This window comes from Oxyura jamaicensis, chromosome 10 (assembly GCF_011077185.1).
Source record: "Oxyura jamaicensis isolate SHBP4307 breed ruddy duck chromosome 10, BPBGC_Ojam_1.0, whole genome shotgun sequence".
NCBI classification, from domain to species: domain Eukaryota; kingdom Metazoa; phylum Chordata; class Aves; order Anseriformes; family Anatidae; genus Oxyura; species Oxyura jamaicensis.
The window spans coordinates 2,941,706-2,949,437 of NC_048902.1; positions in this window are offsets into that span (position 1 = coordinate 2,941,706).

Here is a 7,732-nt window from a genome sequence, read left to right on the forward strand (position 1 = left end):
GGAGGACTGGAGCAAATTCCTCTACAAATTAATTTCCTTGAAATCCCTGACCTTTATGGAATCATCTTACCCACACCTTGTTTGCCAGCAAAGTCTGGACACTTTAAAGCAGATAATTTTAATTAGTTTATTTTTCTTTCTGAATTGTAGGGTTTCTTCCCAGCCACATGTGTGCTGCCTGAATGACCCTGAGGCTCATTGGCAACAGGTGAACAACACTTAATTCTCACAGGTTTATTTTAGAAACGTAGCAGAAACATTGCCTGTGTGGACAACTTCTGACATACTCCTTAAGCAACTGTAGTAATTTCTAAGAGGAATATAACAACTCTTATTGAAAGAGAACTCTTAAAACTAAGAACTATTCTTATAAGTGCACTGGATTACTACATAATTCTCCATTTGGTAAGCTGCCTCAAAGGAAAACAGTTCATTTAAAAAAAAAAAAAAAAAAAAAAGCTCCTATACACTATACATAGACTTTTGTTCACGTTCTCACAGCATCATGTAGCATTTTCAAGATCTCAACATAATTTAAACTATTCCTCAAAAGTTGTTTCTTAAAAAAAAGTTTGGGGCTAGATTTTGTTTTGCTTTTTCAGTCTGTCCTCAGAACAACCACCTTCTAGGGGCAAATATCATTATTTAAGCACATATAATGCTAAAACCCTTGCCAAGAGTAAGATACAAGGTAAATACAAAATAAGGTGCATCTGAGAGGAGAAAAAAAAAACAACATTCTGTACAAAAAAAAAAAACACTGATCATCCCACTCATTTTTCCAAATTCCCATTCATGGGAATAAATGTCATCCAAACTTGGAGTCCTAAGTAGTACCATACTACCTACCTGGGGATTGCTGAAGCAGGGAACTGAGGAATTGGATTTTGGTTTGAGGATGGCAGTTATGCTACTTGTTTATTTTGTATTAAATAACACCTGAGAAACACAAAGTCAATTTTTTAAAAAATGCTCAGCCTGTGACTTTAAATAATGACCTGAATTTTTGGAAAGATTATGAATTCCACAAAGACTTCCTGTATTATCACAAATATTCATTTCAACATTTAAATCTCTCAAGTTACTGGCAAGGAATTATTATGTTGGTATTAAAGTCATAGTAAGTGATTATAACACAAAATTATGCAAAGGACAAAATTATTCTTAAAAACAAGTTCTCACTAACCTCATGAATTCAATTAACAGGAAGTAAGTTCGTATCATTTTAAACAAGGAGGTATTCTGATCGGGTGCCTGTCCATCTGGTTCCTCAGCATGAATATATTTGCCAAAGAGCCCAGTTCACAACAGTCACACTGTCAGGGGAAAATTCCACACATATTTTGTCAAATAGAAAGATAACAAATTTGGAAAGCAATGGCTCAAATTCACTTTAATAAGTGCAAATTCAAGGTACAGAAACTTAAACACATTTTACAAGCATAACAGATTTCACACTATGTGCAGCACTGAGAGAACATTGGTATTTTAAATAGCACACTAAGAAATAAACAAAAAAGAGATATAGACTGACTGCAAAGGGAATTGGTCATGATGAGAGTCCTAACACAACTGCATCAGTTTTGCTCAGATGAAGAATGGAAGTACATTCATGCTGGCTTGCCTATGATGTCAAAAATTATATTGGAGAGAAAGTTACTAGGAATAATTGCACCACTCTTCTGGTTACTTCTAGTTGAAATGTTTATGTGTATGTGATGAATGGTAACCTGTCGTCCCCTCTGTAAAGAAAAAGGGTTCACACACAGCATTTCTACCACCATATATTACAGTGTTGGAAGGAAACAGAAAATTTGAAGCCAGTCATTACACCTTACAATGCCACAAGCTGCCAAATACTACAGCAACTATCAGAGAGATCCTGGGAGAAAAGCTGGCTGGCTGCCAAGTGGAAAAAATTAGCCCAAAGCAAACGCCTTTCAACAAAACATGTATAAACAAAGGAGTTCATCTCAAATTCATTTTCTTCTTGACAACAGCAAGGAGCATGGATCAGGGAGAAGGCAGAAGGAAAGCTTTTCTTTGAAACAGACAAGAAGAAAAGACAGACCTCAGTGATGACTGGATTGTACCTACAGGCTGAGTTTTAGTGGGTATCTCAAAATCACGTATTTTAATAGGGAATCAGAAAAATGTAGAAAATCTTACAAATTTGCAAACATTTTCCAGCAGCTCTACTTACTGTGTTCATCTCTGCACTGTGTACTAGGGCAATCTCAGGACACAGCCATTTTCTTCTACTCCATTTACAAATATGCCAGACTATATATTGTCCAATAAAGTAGAAATTTAAACTGCACTCTTGAGAGCGTAAGCTGTATTTTAGTATGATTACTTTAAACAGTACAGTAAAGTCAGTCATTATGCAACAAGCTTTTAAGCAGTGAACATAACAGTGAGATATTCAGACAGGTAGCACAGTGTTCTTAAGGTTCCATCACCTAGACATTAATCTACAGGAAAGAGTATGTCCTTATGATAGGACATAATGTAAGAGCATAACTCATACTATTGTCAGAGAACATTCCACTAAGCTGAATTCAAACATATGCAGCACATTTCCAGAGACTTAGCATTAACTGACACAAACCTTAATCGCTATTTCTAAACGTAAATACATTTAATTATAATGGTATATAACATTTCTGACTCTTTGACTTTAGTTAAGACAAAAGCAGAATATGAGCATAATAAAACACCTAGGAATTATCCTTTGTTGGAGTCCTTAAATCTAAATAAAGAACACAGATTTCAGAAACACCTCAAAACAAAATGGAAAAGAAAATAATAATTTTCACTCTTTCCCACCTGTTGGTTTTTCATTAGTAATATTTAAGACCAGTATCATTTAAGTATGAATTGCAAGCGAGATATGCCAAGAAGTAGGGCCTTTACTTTCAGACTTTACATCTTACAGGTGTTGTTCCTGACTAGATTTAAGAGATGAAGCTGTCTGAAGATTTTCTTGTGGCAGCCCAAGGAACATGTTGGAAAAAGTTTGTAGTGCTTCATATGCTTTCCAATGACATATCAATAGCTTCTTTCTGCTTTTTCACAAAGAATTAATAAAAGTCTTTAAAAGATGCATTCAAGACTTGATTCTCAGCCCTTTGTTGTAGGAAGAAAGGAAGGAAGGGAGGGAGGGAGATCACCAAAAAAGAAGAGAAACTAGCAACAAGCAAGAAAGAAATGATTAAGTCTGATCAGCGTGTGATCATCATTTTAGTCCAGGGGGACAGTCCACATGTTAGCTGTATAGAAAAATTGTATTGGAAAAAATACACAGTTCTTTCTGTATCCTTAGCCTTGCATTAAAAATCAATTGATCGATAAGAAAAACATCTTAAAGTGAGCTATTCAATTGCTTTGAAGTAATTTAAGGAGAATTAACACTTGATGCAAAATTAAAAAAGTCGTCTTTGGTCCAACCACTTCTGCAGTTCAGTACACCAGCTGTATGTAAGCTAATATATAAAGCTTTTATCTAAAGAATAATAGGCATACATACATATGGCATATATACACATAAAATGTTGGCAATTAGTGCTAGAGAATTGCAAAAAGCAGATTGCTGTAGATGAGGTTCTCTGTGAGTTACAGGACAGTCTCAGTTTAACCCCTTTTTAGCTTATTTCCCTCTCTATGACTGGGCAAATTTCTTAACATCTATGTACTAACTGTCCTTCAGTTTTACTAAGATCAAGATGGAGTTCTGCAGTGATACAATTAGAAATTATTGGTGTACTCAATTTACAATGTCGGGCATCAGCAGGAGCTTGGTATATGTTTAGTTGTGCCACCCCTTCTCCAGCTCCTGCCGCTTTCTCTCTCTGTACCTTTGTTCTTTTGATTCTCCTTTTTTCTAATTCCAGATATATACCTTAAAGTCAATGCTGAGCTACATTCTGTTTTCCTTCTCGCTGTTCAGCTTTATATTGAATCTTCAATTTGTCTTCGCCTTTCCTGTGTAAAAGGACACTGCGGCCTCAGCCACACAAATCAATTCTAGTTGTACTTGGTACATTTTTGTTATTGCTTCAGGAGCCACTGAATATACTCATCTTCAGGAATGCCCAGGGATGCCTCCCTTTCTCCTTATTATGAACATGGAGTTTTTATTTTACTTTTCTCCTTAATGTAAAAAATTCTTAGTGCATTTGGGATGTTGTGATTACTAGAAGAAATATTTCAGCTTCTTAAACAAAGAGGGAGAAGAAACAGAACCTAATGGCTGTGCTATCAAAAAAAAATAAAAAATAAAAGTACATTTTCAGAAGGGAGCATAACAAACATCATTACGTACAAGTATGAGGGCAGACAACTGCAGCTAGTTCTTCGTTGCAAATCAACCAGATGTCTCTCATAAGCAGATTTAGGTCCTAATCAAAACTCCCTAAACCATCTTGAAACAAGGATGAAGTCTAAAGACTGGAACAGTGTATTTGGCCTCTGTCTTTGTAGATTGGATGAAAACCTCTGCTATGAAAAATCAGTGAACTGGGACCTCCCTCAGAGGTAGGGGAAGCGATTGCTCTCTAGTATGAACAGGCTAGATCTACCAGCACAGTTGTACTAACACTTCTGCAGAGCATCTGTGTGCATTCATTCAGAAAGATAACCATACAGAGTTCCAAAAGGACTTTAGCTACTTTTTGCCAAGTATTGTAAGGTGACTTCAGTCAGATCCTGCCAGCTTTCACATTTATCCCTGAAGGATGCCAGCACATTTGTTTTATGTAAATTGACCTAGCCTTCTTTTTCTTGTTATTTTTTTTTTGTTTTTGTTTTTTACAAGCACTGAGACACTGAGCATTTCTGCAGAAAATTATTGAACAAATTTTGCAGAAAACTATTGGACTTTTTAGCCTTCTCTGTACCAGAGTATTTATGCTTCTTCTGTTTAGTAGTGGTAATCCATCTCTGTTGTTTCCTCTGTGTTCTAGCCCTGTTACTTATTTTTTGTGCCTCTTGTTAATTAAAATTCCTATCCAATTTTATCCCTACAGATCTGTTCTATTCCTTTGTATTCAGACATAGATACATCTTCTTTTTCCTCATTCTGTATGATTTCTATTTGATCTTGAAGTCTGTGAAAAGCTTCCAATACAGCCATTATGGTCTGTTTCTATCATTGCTGTTTCACCTCCATGTTGTATATAATTACATGCACAAAAGCAAATTCTCAGTCTCCCTCAAAAGCTGCACTCATCACTTAGCTCATCTTCCCAGGAAATCCTACATATCTGTTCCCTGAATTTATGGAAGTCTGTTTGTCTGATATGTATCCTTCTGCTGTTCCAATATCTCCTTTTCCTCAGAACAGCAAATTCTGTCTTATTTATTTCACCTGGTGCTTTTCACTTAGCTTCTTAGTTTTCCCCTATTAATCCAAAGCTAACCTAAAATGGCTGTTCCATTAGCTTTCTACAGTTTCTGAAACAAATTGCCCAGCACATTTGAGGACTTCCCCCTCAGTTACTACTCATATTGTCTTACTAAAAACGGACAATGCTATTAGAACCACAGCTTTGACATTTTAGCAGATATTACAATAATAACAACTATATCTTGTAAATAATGTCAGTTCATTTAATTGTGTAATGTATTCTATATTGTTATATGATGCAATAGATATAACCATGCATGTTGTGATACTTACATGATTATTATGTAATTGATAATACATCTTACTATAGTTAATTTATCACTATTACCGTGTTTATGTATGGTACAGTGAATTCATACTGTGGGGTTTTTTCCATTATTAAAACCACACAGAAAACAGAATTTACAATATCCTGCTTGGTTAACCCCAAACACAGTAATATCTCTTCTCACAGTACAAAGACTTTCTTTTCAGTATTCACGTTTTTCCTACTAATGTGACACCTCTACTGTAGCTCATCAAAGAGCTCAGAAAAAGTATATTCAGCATATTAGAACACATTATACACACTCAAATTTCCATAAGCTAACTAATTCCTCAGAGAAATAACGAGTATATTTTTTGATTAGAATATTTTGTCAAGACTCTAGGATAAAATCATTCCTCTCTAAAAACGAGTAAATAGTTAATAAACTAAGAATTAATGCTTCACAACAAATTTTTTTTGCAATTTTGGAAAGGATTTAGGTACTGTTCTATATAATCACCTTATTAGTTATTCTTATTTAAAACTTCTGTATTCCCCTGTAGTCTTTTTCTATGGTTCTCACTTACAGACTATAGCCAAAACATCCTGAAATAAATAATAAATAAAACATTTTACTTCCTTCCAGCCAAGGAATTCTAGGAGATTAGTTATTAATGCATTACTTTAGGCTCAATTACTTTGCAGTTTCTTTTTATGGAGCTTCAAATACACCAGCTAGAGATTAACAGAAACCAGAAAGATCTAGTCTATTCAGTATGAGCTCTAATTCCAGCAAGCATTATGTAAAAAATGAGATTTTTTAAAAAAAATTGCACTGAACAGCAATTATCCTAAAAACAAGTGCCTAGTCTTTTAAGAACTACATCATAGTCCTGCAATCAGTTGTATATGCCACCTTGATTTCCTTAAAAGAGAGAATTAAGCCATTATCCTCTATTAACCTGCAAGTATCCTGCGACATTTGTTTGGTTTTAAACTTACGGCCAATTCCAAGCAAAACTGCCAGAGCAGTGAGTACTTCAAAGACACGACCTTTTTAAAGGTTTATGAGAAGCAGTGACCAAGAGGGACCTAGGCCAGTTGCCCACGGTCAGAAAGGCAAGTAGAGGTGAGCAAGGTGAAAAGCAAGTGCACCAGCTGGTCACACAGCATGTGCACAGCTCTATATCTGCCACAGCAAATATTCTGTCCCGTGCCCAGTCAGATGTGTAAAGTGACATGGAAGGGAGCTAAAGGCAAAGTGAAGGATACCAGGGACATCTTAGGCAGCCGCGTAAAGTTCTGAGGTAATGAGAAGAGAGTCATATAATGTGCTGATAACGTACTAATAGCCCTGTGTTATGCCTGTGGAAAATAAATCAACAGGGAAAAATAAATAAACAAATAAAGATCCTACTTGTTTTATGCTCAGGCAACCCCTTGAAAGTTTGCTAATTTTGTTTAAATATGCATTCATTGCTCTTGTCACTGCTAGAGGTAGTGAGATCAGCATTCCAAATAATCCAGCTATTTCTACCAGCAATGACCATCTTCTAGGTGGAAAAAATATCTTGGTGTTTAACACAGGTAACATGTAAATAAACATTCAATACTGCTTAAGATTAATGCTGATTTACAGCTTACATCTATTTAACCATGACTCAATATCTGTCCTGCACTGCAGGTGGGAGATTAATTTTCTTAAAAACACTTTATTCTCCATTACTTAAAGCATTAGAAGTAATCAACGTTCAAAATTCTGGGGTTTTCCAACCACAGCAGAAATGGAGGAGGTGTAGATGTTTTTGGAATGTTTAAAAATCATTTCCTTCCTCCTCATATACCTAGCTATGTTCACGGATCTAAGAAATAAATGCTAGCATTTATAATAATAAAAAGACATCCTTTCCATTAAAGGAATTACAATACAAACACACAGCAAAATACATCAGACACAAACAGGTTAGTATAGGAAAGCAATGAGCTTTCTCAGCCTAGAATTGCTTTCAGCACTATAAAATCCAAACATTTCAAGCTTTCCCAGAGAGTTTAAAGTAGGATTATGTTACAGATGTTAC